This window comes from Leopardus geoffroyi, chromosome A2 (assembly GCF_018350155.1).
Source record: "Leopardus geoffroyi isolate Oge1 chromosome A2, O.geoffroyi_Oge1_pat1.0, whole genome shotgun sequence".
NCBI lineage: Eukaryota > Metazoa > Chordata > Mammalia > Carnivora > Felidae > Leopardus > Leopardus geoffroyi.
This window is the reverse complement of record NC_059331.1, coordinates 8,871,999-8,888,094: the sequence shown is the minus strand read 5'-3', so window position 1 is coordinate 8,888,094 and position 16,096 is coordinate 8,871,999.

Sequence of the window (16,096 nt, the reverse complement as noted above, 5' to 3'; positions counted from 1 at the left end):
AGCCCGATTCCAAAGAAGAAGAAAGGAAGAAAAAAAAGGCCTGACCCAAAAAACGAGAAAAGGAAAGGAAAAAACAAACAAACAAAAAATATGGGGCGTGGTGGGGGGGCCCTGTGTCGGTCCTCTTGTGGAGAGGCCCCGCTGCGCTGGGTCGCAGTGAGACCTGCCTTAGCGAAGATAAAGCAGCAGGGCCCAGGCAGGGGTTGGTGTAAGTAGCTCCAGCCGCCACTGGGGGCGCTGTGTTACTCACTGAGGTCCCACCGTGCTGCTGGGCTCGGGGGAGATGGCTTCATGGGCTCTCTCCTCCCCTGGAGAGGGGAGCTTGCCCCCTATGCTGTTCAGGAAGCCCTCCCAGAAAAGAACAGTCTCCCGTCTTGTGTCCCAAGCTTCCGCAGGTCCCTGTCCTCCGCTGTTGAATGGCCACTCAGTGGTGCCCGCTGGGTCTTTTGTCCTCGGAGAGGCAACATACCCTCTTCCGCATGCACTCCAGGAAGGGGAACGTTCTCTCCCAGGGCGCCCCAGGGGATCCCCACACCATGCTGTCCACTCCTGGGTCTCCACCCTCCTTCTCCCCAGGAGCACTGCTGCCCTCCCAGGTCGACTCTGGCCAATGGCACAGACTTCCAAAAACTTCAGAATCGGAGCGCCACTGTGTAAAAACTTGGCGACAGTCAGTTCCTTTGAGTATTTTTCTCATGCAAACCAAATGCGCTGCTGTCTCCCTCTCTTTCTGTCCTTTCCCCGCAAAAAGGGCTCCCTCCCCTCCTCAGCAATGGGGCTTTGCTCTCCCCCCAGGTCACATCTCGACACCTGCCAAGTTCTCTCCCTCTAATTGTGCAGATTTCCCCCTTAATCCTCAGATTGATTTCCTAAGTGTTCAAAATGATTTGATGTTTATCTAGCTGTGTTCGAGGGACCGGGCAGGCCCAGGGTCCCCCTACTACTTTGCCATCTTAACTCCTAAATCTCCACAGTGATTTTCTTAAGTTTAGACTGTTCTATCTTATGGATTTATTGAAAATAAAGATACCCAATAAATTATATTAACAAAAACACAAACCCACACTGTATGTTAGCCAATTTGACAATAAATTATATTAAAAAATAAATAAGCTTATGCCGTATTTTGCTATTTACTATTCTTTAATTTAACTCTGTCTTCAGAAAGCCATTCTCAGATTTAATTCCTTTAAACACCAAATGTCACCAAAATGTAAACCATAAAAAAATCTCTTTCGGACAGATGACATGGGGGCATCACAGTTTGTCCTTCCCCTCTATCACACTCAGGGTATTTTCTGGGAATAAGAAGCCTATTACAGTGTGTTAGGGGGTTGAGTTTAGCTCCTTAAATGTATTGCATTTTAATAAATTTGCATAAGCCTTGGGTAGTTTTCCTCACATCAATTAAAATAGGAATTCAGTTGCTTTTCTCCTGTTGAATGTCAGTGTTCTCTAAGGACTAGGGACACATAGAAACAAAAACTGACCCAAGAATGGAATCGTGTACTCGAGAACTTAAACACATTCATCTCACATCTCAAGGTTCTCTTGGCTAAACAGAACACAAAATCTATTTGGTTCCATAATTTTCTAGCTTGCCTCACACCGTCTCTCTCCACCAGCTTACAGTTTAGGAGCCCAAGTGCTGAAGGAAACCGGGGCCCAAGGGCTGCGCTGTTCCATCAATAAAGGAATCCAGGAAAGAAACTGGACTCAGCACGGATGAGCAGCCCGCGTCCCACAGGACACGAGGAAAGCCACCTTCAGAAGGTTCCCCGGTCTAGACTGTCCCGGTCTAGAGACAGAAGCCCTGGAGTGGGTCAGTCCCCGCAGAGGGAAGGGAGGGACACCCGAGCAGCCACAGGAATGCGCTCAGGGAGCCCTGCACACCCTCCTTTCCCCTCTCCTCCCCTCCCCTCCCCTCCCCGGGACAAAGGGAACCTCTCCCTGCCTCAGGGTTCCAGGCTCCCAAGTGAGGATACTCAGCAGGGTTCAGTTTAAGGTTCTGACCCAGATGACCTCCCCATTCACTGACACGGTTCCAGGACACAGAGCTCTCGACTTTCAGACTTCTCCATGTAAACAAATTGTACTCTGAGTTCCCCTACACTGTGGAGGGAAAACCAACCTGTGGGAGTTTTAAGACTTAAGGAACCTCAGGGGCGCCTGGGTGGCTCAGTCGGCTGGGTGTCTGACTTCAGCTTAGCTCATGATCTCATGATTCATGGGTTGCAGCCCGTGTTGGGCTGTGTGCTGACAGCTGGGAGCCTGGAGCCTGCCTCGGATTCTGTTTCTCTCTCTCTCTCTCTCTCTGCCTCTCCCCCGCTGAAGCTCTGTCTCTCCTTCAAAAATAGACATTAATGGGCCGCCTGGGTGGCGCAATCGGTTGAGCATCCGACTTCGGCCAGGTCACGATCTCGCGGTCCGTGAGTTCGAGCCCCGCGTCAGGCTCTGGGCTGATGGCTCAGAGCCTGGAGCCTGTTTCCGATTCTGTGTCTCCCTCTCTCTCTGCCTCTCCCCCGTTCATGCTCTGTCTCTCTCTGTCCCCCCAAAAATAAATAAACGTTGAAAAAAAAAATTAAAAAAAAATAGACATTAAAAAAAAAAAAGACTTAAAGGAACCTCAGTTGCAACTTTAGAAAAGGCATAGGGGTCCACCCACCTCCACCCTACCCCTACAGGTGTATCCCCAGCCCCCCTGGGCTCAATAGCTTCTCAGCATAAAGGGCTCCTTCTCAGGTGGGTGTGAGCAGGTTAAGACACCTGCAGGGGGAGGCTCCCCAGGAACAAAGAATAACTGGGCCTTCAAATACTTACCTCTGCAGGCTCAAGGAAGGCCTTAGCTTAGAGCCCTGAGACCTCTGCCTCCACCCCCCAACTAGAGTTGCTTTGAACCATGAGTCTTATTTCATTTTATTTTATTTTTTGAGACTTTATTTTAATTAATTATTATTATTATTCTTTTTTTTTTTTTTAGAGACAGAGCATGTGTGCAAGTTGAGGAGGGGCAGAGGGGGAGAGAGAGAGAGAGAATCTTAAGCCCAGACACAGGGCTCCAGCTCCCAACTGTGAGATCATGACCTGAGCCAAAATCAAGAGTTGAATGCTTAACCAACTGAACGACCCAGATGCCCTGAGATTTTAAGTACTCTCTGCAACCAACATGGGGCCGGAACTCACATCTCCGAGATCAAGGGTCCCATGATGCGTGTTATTTTAAATGACACAAACCCAGTGTTTGAACAATCCAGCAAAATTTAAGGTGAAAAAAGGGAAGAAAATTAAATTGTAAGGCACTTTGCTAGCTCAACAAGAAAACCCCCAAGTATCTATTGTATCCTGAAGGAAGAAAAAGTTACGTTATTATTCCCATTGGGGGAAATTTCTATAGACTGTTAATCATACTTGAACACTTAGGTCTGTACGTGTGAACCAAACCCTTTTGAATTCACCCAAAATAAAAGAACAGACCTCAGGGGGCACCTGGGTGGTTAGGTCGGTTAAGTGTCCAACTCTTGATTTCAGCTCTGGTCACGATCGTGCAGTTCGTGAGATCCAGCCCTGCATTGGGCTATGCTCTGATATCTCGTAGCCTGCTTGGGATTCTCTCTCTCTCTCTCTCTCTCTTCCCTTCCCCTGCTCTCTCTCTCTCTCTCTCTCTCTCTCAAAATAAATTAATAAACTTAAAAAAAAAACCAGACCTCAGAATATTACTAACACGATCAAAGGAAGACTAAAGGGAAACAAATAACATACATGCGATGTAATTTTGGATTTTTTTTCCCCTGAAATTCACCTCCTTACCTCTTTGGAAATATTTTACGTTGTGTTTCAAGGCGTGATTAAATAAATATTTATTAAAAAGCTGAGACAAAAGTTAATACATCTTTTAAAAAAATAATTCAAACATTTTTTATTTTAGAGCATGCAAGCGTGGGAGAGGGGCAGAGGGAGAAAGAAAGAGAATCTTAAAGCAGGCTCCATGATCCGCAAGGAGCCCATGGTGGGGCTCCATCCCCCACCCTGGGATCATGACCGGGTGGAAATCAAGAGTCCAAGGCTCAACCGACTGAGCTACCCAGGCGCCCCTGAAGTTAATAAAGCTTGTAACTTAGGCTAGGGCATCGCTGACTGGACAGAACACCAGGGAAAGTTTCAAAGAGCAACTGTCAGGAGCAGCTGGGTGGCTCAGCTGGTTAAGTGGCCGACTTCAGCTCAGGTCACGATGTCGCGGTTTCTGAGTTGGAGCTCCCCACCCCCTCTCCATGGGGCTCTGTGCTGACAGCTCAGAGCCTGGAACCTGATTCAGATGCTGTGTCTCCCTCTCTCTGCCCTTCCCCCATTCGTGCTCGGTCCCTCTCTGTCTCTCAAAAATGAATAAATCTTAAAAAAAAAAAAAAAAAGAAAGAAAGAATGTAAGAAGATGAGGTATAACTCCTACTCCTGAAATGTAGGGTCTCTGTATAATGGGTACCTTGCAAAGAATACAGTATGAAATGGGAACGAGAGTGAAGTTTATAACGGAGAAATTCGAGAAACACCTTGCCCTGATGTTAAAGGTCACTAAGCCCGGATGAGTGCTCTTGAGAATACACACTTGTGATCCTGTGACTTATGAAAACAAATATGTATTTGGTCTTTGGTTCCGAGCACTGGAGCTCCTAAAATCCCTCGGAGTTTCCTTCGATAAAAGCAATAAAGGTGCCTCTTGTGATGTTAATGAGGTGGCTTTGGAGAAGCCCTCAGGTTACCTAAGAATGGGGTCTGGTTGCCAGGGGAACCAATCCCGTGATTAAAAAGTTGTAACTTTCAGTCCCAGCCCTCGACCTCCAGGGGAGGTTGAATCCATAGCCCAAGGCCAGTGATTTAATCAGTGCTGCCTGTGTAATGAGGGCTTCGTAAAAACTCAAAAGGACAGGGTTTGGGAGAGCTTTTGGGTGGGTGAACATGTGGAGATTGGAGGAGAAAGGAAGGCATGTAAATTTCACATCCCTTTCTCCATACCTTGCCCTTTGCATGTTCCATCTGGCTATTCCAGAGTTTCCTTCTTTAGAATAAACCTTAGTAGGACATTTCTCAGAGTTCTGTGAGACATGTTAGCAAATTAATCATTAACCATTGTTTTTCTTTTGGCTCCATAAAGTACCTCTTAATAACCTGATGTAACTACCTGCACCATATAGGTCTAACTTTGGGGGCGCCCACCTGCATCACCCCCTCCTGAAATGAGACACAGCTCAACTGAACCGATCCATTCTTAGGACTAAGAGGCTGGATCAATGAGTTATGAGCTATCTACCAACTCGGGATAGGTTCAAACCTACAATACTCCAGGTGGCCCAAGATGTTAAAATATTCCCTAATATTATGGAAGTCTTTGCATAGATTCCTGGGACCCCCCCAAGATCTCAGACTTAGTTTTACTGTCGGACCCTTCAAGTTTGGGACGATGACTACGGACTGGACTTCAGACTATTGTCTGTGTAACTATCATAGCATCTGCTACTATAATCCTATTTAGATGTGTACTGTCTGGGTTACAACATGCCCTAACCCTGACTTTTTAGCCCGTCAGCTATACCAGCAGTTGATGTCCTCACCATTGAATCTGATACCTGTGTGTCACAGGTGGATTGTAGTGTAATCCCTGACAGTTTTTCGCTTTTCTTTTCTTTTTCTTTTTTGTAACGCAAGTGCCTGATTTAGGTTTTGATTGACAAGGCATTCACTTCAAAGAGGCATCCACTTCAAAGACGGTATCTCAGATAATACACATTGCCGGCCACAGGACTAAGGTCAAGAACCAGGCCACCTCCCCCCACCAGCATGCCTCTGTTTTAGAGATCTTGGTTGATTTCAGTAACCCGACTATTTGGGGCACTTGTCTTTTGTTTTCCTGAACTTTAAATTCTTGCTCTTTTGTTTTCGATTCAACAACAATGAGTGAGCCAGAGAAATCCTAGGTCCCCACCCTCACTCTGATAAAAGCAGAATCCCTGCCTTGTGTTCTCTCTTTGTCTCTGTCTCTGTCTCTGTCTCTCTCTACTGGTGATCTTGCTCTGTGGTCCCTGGTGTGCTGTGTTAAGTTCCAGGTCTTCTAAGTAATAAACCTCTGAGGCACCTGGGTGGTTCAGTAGGTTGAGCGTCTGACTTTGGCTCAGGTCACGATCTTGCAGTTTGTGAGTTCGAGCCCTGTGTGGAGCTCTGTGCTGACAGCTCAGAGACTGGAGCCTGCTTCGGATTCTGTCTCCCTCTCTCTCTGCCCCTCCCCTGCTTATGCTCTCTCTCTCTCTCAAAAATAAATAAACATTAAAAAATAATAATAAACCTTTATTTTTTCAAAGTTTCCAAATGAATGTTGCTGAAGGGCATCTTGCGGTTGCAATAAGAACCACAAGATTTGGTCCAGTCATAATCTTGGTTCGGAAAGGGGCATGTGGGAAGCTCACGGGAGCCTAAGTGAGTGCCCCAAGCATTTATAGCCCAAAGCATTACTATTAATAAGCTGAGACTGGCACAAATATAAATAAAATAAGACAAAGGAAGTCAAATACCATAGGATTGCACTTATATATGGAATCCAAAAACCCCGAAAATAAACCAACAACAAAAATTGAGCTCAAAGCTACGGAATAAACATTGGTGGTGGCAAGGGGCTGAGGGTGGGGGGCAGGAGAAATGGGTAAAGGGGGTAAAAAGGTACAAACTTCTAGTTATAAAGTAAATAAGTCATGAGGATATAATGTACAACATAGTGACTACTGTACTACATATCTTGTTTTTGTACTGCACATTTTAATATTTATTTTTGAGAGAGAGAGAGAGAGAGACAGAGCACAAGCGGGGACGGGGGGCAGAGAGGGAGAGACACAGAATCCAAAGCAGGCTCCAGGCTCCGACCTGTCAGCCCAGAGCCCGACTCAGGGCTCGAACCCACAAACCGTGAGATCATGACCTGAGAGCAAAGTCAGACTCTTAACCGACTGAGCCACCCAGGCACCCCAGTACGGAACATTTTAAAGTTGCTAAAAGTAAATCTTCAAAGTACTCATCACAAGAAAAAATATTTTGTGACTATGTGGTGAGGGATGTTAACTATGCCAACTCTGGCGATCATTTCACAATATATACTGATAACAAATAATTATAACTAACATAGAGGCTAAGGGCAGGAAGTGAGTGCAAAAAACACAATCTGACCCCCCCCTCCTTTGTCTCCAGAAAGCAGGAAGTAAATCCTCCAGAGGTAAAGAGACATCCTTAACACCAGAAATAGGGAATTTGGAGCCAAGAAGGCTCTCTAAACAAACCTTGTTACTTCTTACTAATTTACTACCGCGGCCAAATTCCGTTTAGAATTCCTTACTAATTGAAGCTCTTGCACAAAGAGTTCTTTGTCTTGTCAATTCTTCACAGACTTACTGTCTTTGTCTAAAACGTGTAAAAACTTGCTGCCTTGGTCATTTTTTTAGGTCTCGATTTTCTTGTAAAACCTAACAAGACTTTTTTTACTCCTGTTAATCTGTTTCAGATCAATTTCATTCTTAGACCAGCTGCCAGAACCTTGAAAGATGGAAGGACATTTTTCCTCCTCAACACTAATATAATGTTGTATGTCAATCATACCTTATAAATTATACCTTATAAAAAAATTCTTTTTAAAAAGGACTTGCGTTCCCAAACATGCTCAGGCCCCGTCATATATATTTTCCCCCGTTTTAAATGTCATGCTTCTATTCTTACACAGTTTTATGGTTTGGTGGCTTAGATGACGCCCAGTAAATGCTGGATGTTAAAGGTTTGTTTTTTTTTTTTTTGTTTTGTTTTTAAATATGATTGATGGTGGTCACAGTCTACCAGGATTCAGAGGAAAGTCAAGCCTGTTTTTCAAATGGAGAGAAGTTTTCCAGAGAAGGTATGACCACACGGTAAAGTTTTAGGGGTTCGGCATTGTGATTCTTCCCTTTGAGGTTTCCATAAGCATCAATTCCGTGTAACACATCATCAGTTCTGGGCAATAAGATCCAAGTAGAAAGGCAGTTGCACCACTATGTGGACATGAGGCAGGACTTTTTCTGTTCTGGGCAGAACACCACTTAAAACTGGTAATGTTATGTGTCACCGAGTAAATGACTCTGAGTAGCGGGCTCAAATGGCTCCAAATCTAAACATTTCCATTGATTTAAATTTTTTTAATGTTTATTTATTTTTGAAGGAGAGAGAGACAGAGTGTGAGTGGGGGAGGGGCAGAGAGAGAGGGAGACACAGACTCCGAAGGAGGCTCCAGGCTCCAAGCCGTCAGCACAGAGCCCGACGCAGGGCTCGAACTGACGGACCGTGAGATCATAACCTGAGCTGCAGTCGGACGCTCAACCGACTGAACCACCCAGGCGCCCCTCCATTGATTTTAATAACAACCTTATGGAAGGCAGTAACTTGATTCCACATTACAGGTGGTATTTCATCCTGTTCTCAGGCGACTGAAACCCTAGAAAATGCACAAACATGCGCGGGCTGTGCACATTCACAGCGTTGTACCCCAACACCTGATTTGCATGTGCCTGTACTCTTTTTGACGAAGATAAGCATGGTGGACGAGACAATGAACATCTGCTGTTGTGACTGCCAAGAAATGGAAAATCAAATGTGATGCACAACACAGGCAGAAGGACAGAGAGCAGAAGTTGCATACCTGATCCCACAAAGCTTGTTCATAGGAATGATAACTGCGTTTGGAAAACTGCTATGATTGACATTCCTACCTATTGAAGTTTGTGATATTCTAAACTCACTCTCCATAGTCTTGTAACAAACATACAGATTAAAGAAGGAAGTTGAGCGCCTGGGTGGCTCAGTGGGTTAAGCATCCAACTTCTGCTCAGGTCACGATCTTGCAGTTTGTGGGTTTGAGCCCTGCGTTGGGCTCACCACTGTCAGTGCAGAGCCTGCTTTGGGTCCTCTGTCCCCCCCTTTCTCTGCCCCCCCCCCCCACTGTTGCATGCTCTCTCTATCTCTCTCTTAAAAATAAATAAACGTTAAAGAAAAAAAAGAGGAGGGTAATTAAAAAAGCACCCCTGTATCTCTCAGATCTTTGATGATAAAACTTATCTCTGCAGTTCCTCTATGGATAAAGTGTTACTTTCGGGGTGACGCTTTTGCTGGGGAACAGATCAAGAAGCACCCACTTGATTTTCCCATCAGAACATGACTTGATAAATATTTTACTCGTTAAAAAGTACCTCTAGGGGCGCCTGGGTGGCGCAGTCGGTTAAGCGTCGGACTTCAGCCAGGTCACGATCTCGCGGTCCCTGAGTTCGAGCCCCGCGTCAGGCTCTGGGCTGATGGCTCAGAGCCTGGAGCCTGTTTCCGATTCTATGTCTCCCTCTCTCTCTGCCCCTCCCCCGTTCATGCTCTGTCTCTCTCTGTCCCAAAAATAAACGTTGAAAAAAAAAAAATTAAAAAAAAAAAAAAAAAAGTACCTCTATTTCCACTACATACCTTGGGCCTAATGAGCTAATCTATTTTCATAACTTTATTAGGCATGTATAGTTTATAATTTTGTAAGATTTGTGAATGACCCTTGAATGTCTTTATTGAAACATTTATATTTTGTTTTTGATGTATAAAAACAATTTAAACTCTTAATAATATTACCTTTTACCCTATATTATTGGTATTTCTATATCTTTTATTATTATCAATGATGCATTTACATTTTTCAGTTTTCAAATGGATTTATCTTTTCTTCAAATGTATTTATCTTTTTCTCCCCCCAAATTTTAATGTTTATTTAGTTTTTGAGAGAAAGAGTGAGACAGAGCATGAGAGGGGGAGGGGCAGAGAGAGAGAGAGGGAGGCACAGAATCCAAAGCAGGCTCCAGGCTACAAGCTGTCAGCACAGAGCCTGACGTGGGGCTCGAACTCATGAACTGCAAGATCATGACCTGTGCCAAAGTGGGGCGCTCAACCAACTGAGCCACCCAGGCACCCCTCCATGTATTTATCTTTGAGGCACCTGGGTGGCTCTGTTGGTTGAGCATCCGACTTCGGCACAGGTCATCACCTCACGGTTCGTGAGTTTAAGCCCCACAATGGGCTCTCTGCTGTCAGCTCAGAGCCTGCTTCTGATCCTGATTTGGATCCTCTCTCCTTCTTCCTCTCTGCACCATCCCAGCTCCAGCTGGCATGTGCTCTCTCTCTCTCTCTCTCAAAAATAAACATTAAAAAATGTATTTGTTTTTTAGGGGCGCCTGGGTGGCTCAGTCAGTTGGATGTCTGACTTCAGCTCAGGTCATGATCTCACAGTCCGTGAGTTCAGGCCCCGCGTCGGGCTCTGGGCTGACAGCTAGGAGCCTGGAGCCTGCTTCGGATTCTGTGTCTCCCTCTCTCTCTCTGCCCCACCCCTGCTTGCTCTCTGTCTCTCAAAACTGAATAAACATTAAAAAAAATTTTTTTTAATGTATTTATTTTTGATTTACATTTTTTCCCTTTGTATGCCAAGACTTCCACTGCCTAACCATACAAAAATACTTTATGATTTTTCTTTTTAGTTTTTTGTTTTATCTTTTTTTTTTTTTTAATTTTTTTTTTTTCAACGTTTATTTATTTTTGGGACAGAGAGAGACAGAGCATGAACGGGGGAGGGGCAGAGAGAGAGGGAGACACAGAATCGGAAACAGGCTCCAGGCTCCGAGCCATCAGCCCAGAGCCCGACGCGGGGCTCGAACTCACGGACCGCGAGATCGCGACCTGGCTGAAGTCGGACGCTTAACCGACTGCGCCACCCAGGCACCCCTGTTTTATCTTTTTAAACCTTTAACTCTTTAATCCATACAGAATTTATTTGGATATAGCAGATAGGAGAGTTATAGTCTAGCACAGCTTATCACCTATTTTGTTACATCCTTCTGTTTGTTTATAGACTTCCAAGGGACCATCTGACTATTCCACAGTTTCTCAACATTGACACGACTGATATTTTTGATCAGGTGATGTTCTTTGTCAGAGGGCACACGATGTTGTGTCTTAGAGGATCCCTAGATGTCTGCCGCAGGGCTACCGCCTGCTTGAGTCACGACGACCAAAAATGTCTCCGGATATTGCCAAATATCCCCGAGCGGCAGAATCATCTCCCTGTCCCATGACAAACAGCCGATCAGTGCCTAGGGTGGCCACAGACCATTAGATGGTCATTTCTTGTTAGTTTTGTCATTGGTGCACCTGTTGGAAGTTGAATTTCCTTCTTTACTTGCGCTAATTTCCTGATTACCCTTTGGCTTTATTCGCAGACATATAATTTAAAATTATTTTATTACAGGACAGAAAAGAAGATCCTGAGGCTAATTCGACTGGAAACTTGTTTAACTTTTGTGGCTGTAGGTAGAGAGAACTGCATCACTGAGTTCAGGCGTCCTCCATGCACCAAAGTGGATGATATTATGACGGAGGCCATGCTTCTGTCACTTCATCAGGAGACACTCGACTTCTGTCCACATAGATCCCGCACGTGGTGTTAGACTGTGACCTCCAAAAAAATTAAAAAAAATTTTTTTTTAATGTTTATTTATTTTTGAGAGGGAGACAGAACGTGATGGGGGGAGGGACAGAAGGGGGGAGACACAGAATCCAAAGGAGGCTCTGGGCTCTGAGCTGTCGGCACGGAGCCCGATGCGGGGCTCGAACCCGCGACCTGTGAGATCGTGACCTGAGCTGAAAGTCGGATGCTTAACCCCACTGAGCCGCCCGCCAGCCAGGCGCCCCCGCAAATCTTAGATCTATTTTGCAAGACGTGATTTTAGTCCAATCATTTCTGTTGCGTATACGGTATGTATTTACACAACGTGCAGCAAAACGACGCCTTCATCGGTGGTGGCGGTTTTCCAGTCACTTCCCCTTTAGTTTGCTAAGTAAACGATACCGTCATCTCCACTGACGACACTTGCTTCTTCCGTCCTGTATTCTCCATATTGGTCGTTGTGATTTCTGACATGAGGTTAGAGACGAAGGCAATGATAAGTAACTGGGGTGTGGATCAACATCTTTGGATTTGGTTTGATTCCGTTCCTCCTTTCAGTGGGAGGAATGGTTCATCGAGCTGTGCTCCCAACCATCTTGAATGAGTCCTAGGCCTGCCTGGCACCCAGTGTGTCTGCAAGTGTCCATCGGAGCTGGACCAAAGGTGACGAACACTACTCGGCACCCTCTTCAGATGTCAACCGGGGGGCAAGAGGGACGGATTCCAACCCCGGGGATCTTAATAAGGGTAGAGGGGAAGAACAAAGATGTGTCCGAGTGGCACAAAGGAGTCCGCCCTAGGTGTTCAACTATCTGTCCCAAGTTCGTAACAACAGGTGACGTGTGTTCAGTGGCAAAGCTTGGTCTGAGTCGGACAGCCTGGTGCCGAATCCGAGCGCCCTTAACTGACAGCCTGTGTGACATGAGACGGGGCCCTTTGCTCTGCTGCCTCTCAGTTTCCTCTTAGGAAATGGGATCACGTTATTACTTCCACGTCAGGAAATCTGTGAAGGTGATGAGTAACGAGCCGATCCACCTACGGTGCTGAGCGGGGTGCCTCCCCCTCAGCAAGCCTCCTGACAGTGTCAATTATTAGTGCTAACATTCCTGGGGGGCCTGGGTGGCTCAGGAGGGTAAGTGGCCAACTTCGGCTCAGGGCATGATCTCGTGGTCCGTGAGTTCGAGCCCCGCGTCGGGCTCTGTGCTGACAGCTCCAAGCCTGGAGCCTGCTTCGGATTCTGTGTCTCCCTCTCTCTCTGCCCCTCCCCTGCTCAGGCTCTGTCTCTCTCTCTCTCTCTCTCTGTCTCTCTCTCTCTCTCAAAAATAAATAAACATTAAAAGAAGTTTTTATTGGGGTCCCTGCGTGGCTCAGTCGGTTGAGTGTCTGACTTTGGCTCAGGTCATGATCTTGCAGTCAGTCAGTTCAAGCCCTGCGTTGGGCTCTGTGCTGACAGCTCGGAGCCTGGAGCCTGCTTTGGATTCTGTGTCTCCCTTTCTCTCTGCCCCTCCCCTGCTCGTACTCTCTCTCTCAAAAATAAACATTAAAAAAAATTAAAAAAATTTTTTTTATTAGTGTTAACATTCCTGTTACTATTCTCATTGTGATTGTCTTCATCATCTCTATGAGGACTTAAGAAGCAAAACTTCTCTCAGTGGAATCTATGACATTTTACACTGCAGATGAATCGATGTCCCTGGAAATGTAAGATTGCACCTGGCCTATAAAACTACTGAGAGGTCATGGTTTTATTTATTTTTTTTGGACGTTTATTTATTTATTTTGACAGACAGCGCGAGCACATGTGCAGGGGAGGAGCAGAGAGAGGCAGAGAGAGAATCTGAAGCAGTCTCAGGCTCTGAGCCCTCAGCAGAGAGCCTGACATGGGGCTCGAACTCATGAACGGCAAGATCACGACCTGAGCCAAAGTCGGGTGCTTAACTCACTGAGCTACCCAGGTGCCCCGAAGTGATGCTTTTAATAAGATTCTTTGGGAGTGCGTGGGTGGCTCAGTCAGTTAAGTGTCTGACTTTAACTCAGGTCATGATCTCGATGTTCGATGTTTGTGCATTCGAGCCCTGCATCGGGTTTGCTCCCGTCAGCTTGGAGAACACTTCAGATCCTCTGTCCCCCTCTCTCTCTGCCCCTCCCCAGCTTGTTCACGCTTTCTCTCTCTCTGAAAAATAGATACAGGTTTAAAAAATAATAACATTCTGTGATGACTATTTTGATTTCTTGTTCAGGTGGTACTTTCTTGTACTTTGAAACCTTCACTAAGTAAATGCTGTGATTACTTGGTTTTGGTAATTCATGCCTTCCGCATCAGGTGGAACCATTTAATTGATTCTCCCTCCCACTCCTACCTCAGACACCATGTCAATATTCCAATCAGACCATGAAGAAACAATTAAAAAAAAAAGTGCAAGCCTATATCTTGACATTTTTCCATTTGAAGAGAGTTCATGTTTTCCACCACAAGAAGGATCAGTTGTTCCCTTGTCTTTCATTCAGAGCTGAGAACAGCTTCTTGAACCTTGGGTAATGCATTTCATGAGGGGTATATAGTTCAAGGTCATGGGGAAAATGTCTCCATATGTACAAAGAAATCCTTGAGTCCTGTAAAGAGGGCTCTTGATGGGTTAAGAGGACATCTTATAGGATGGGTCTTGAGATTTCAGGGGCTTTCCTCAGTGCAGGGGGCTGGATGCACCAGCACCCTAAGTACATTCTGGCCCTCATGTTTGCCATGATTCCACACCAGCAACAACTACCCGCTCTTACCAAACACAACCTCAAGATAGCATGTCTGATAGTATGCCAACCACAGTGATTAAAGGGCCCTTGAGACCTAAACGTAAGACAGGAAGCCATCAAAATCTTTAGAGGAGAAAGCAGACAAAAACCTCTTTGACCTTGGCTGCAGCAACTTCTTACTCAACACGTCTTCAGAGGCAAGGGAAAGAAAAGCAAAATTGATCTATCGGGACCTCATGAAAATAAAAAGCTTCGGCACAGCAAAGGAACCAATCAGCAAAACTAAAAGGCAACCGACAGAATGGGAGAAGATATTTGCAAACGGCGTATCAGATCAGGGGCTAGTATCCAAAATCTATAAAGAACTTCTCAAACTCAACACCCAAAAAACAACTAATCCAGCGAAGAAATGGGCAAAAGACATGAATAGACACTTCTCCAAAGAAGTCATCCAGATGGCCAACCGACACATGAAAAAATGCCCAACATCACTCATCATCAGGGAAATACAAATCAAAACCACAATGAGATACCACCTCACGTCTGTGAGAATGGCTACCATTCAGGCCACAACAGATGTTGGCAAAGATGCAGAGAAAGAGGCTCTCTTTTGCACTGCTGGTGGGAATGCAAGCTGGTGCAGCCACTCTGGAAAACAGTATGGAGGTTCCTCAAAAAAATTAAAAATAGAACTACCCTATGACCCAGCAATTGGACTACTAGGTATTTATCCAAGGGATACAGGTATGCTGTTTCGAAGGGGCACATGCACCCCAGTGTTTCTAGCAGCACTATCAACAATAGCCAAAGTATGGAAAAAGCCCAAATGTCCATCGATGGATGAATGGATAAAGAAGATGTGATATATATATACACAATGGAATATCACTCAGCAATCAAAAAGAATGAAAGCTTGCCATTTGCAACTACGTGGATGGAACCAGAGGGTATTATGCTAAGCGAAATTAGTGAGAGAAAGACAAATATCATATGACTTCACTCATATGTAAAATGTAAGATACAAAACAGATGACCGTAAGGGAAGGGAAGCAAAAATAATATAAAAACAGGGAGGGGGACAAAACATAAGAGACTTTTAAATATGGAGAACAAACAGAGGGCTACTGGAGGGGTTGTGAGAGTGGGGATGGGCTAAATGGGTCAGGGGCATTAAGGAATCTACCCCTGAAATCATTGTTGCACTACATGCTAACTAACTTGGATGTAAAATTAAAAAATAAATAAAGAAAAATAAAAAAGAATAAAGAAAAGAAATGGTAGTTTTGCATGCTGTATTGGAGAGGATGCCTGTCACAGAGTGATTCCATCATTGTCAGAATGATGGTTATTCTCTGGTATCCTAGATTCATCAATCAGTGGGATTGCTATTCTGACGAAACCCAGTTTTCTGATAAATTTCATTATAGATTGGGGCGCCTGGGTGGCGCAGTCGGTTAAGCGTCCGACTTCAGTCAGGTCACGATCTAGCAGTCCGTGAGTTCGAGCCCGGCGTCGGGCTCTGGGCTGATGGCTCAGAGCCTGGAGCCTGTTTCTGATTCTGTGTCTCCCTCTGTCTCTGCCCCTCCCCCGTTCATGCTCTGTCTCTCTCTGTCCCAAAAATAAATAAACGTTGAAAAAAAATTTAATTTCATTATAGATGGATTATAGACGGATTAAATCATGTGATCACTAGAAAGGGACGGATCATGACGGCGGGGGGGGGGGGGGGTGCGGGGGTGACTGAATCACCAGTAAGAAAGAGTCCCTGCTTACGATTTCCATGCGATCCCAATTTTTCATGTCAGAAACACTTTCTAAATTTAACCA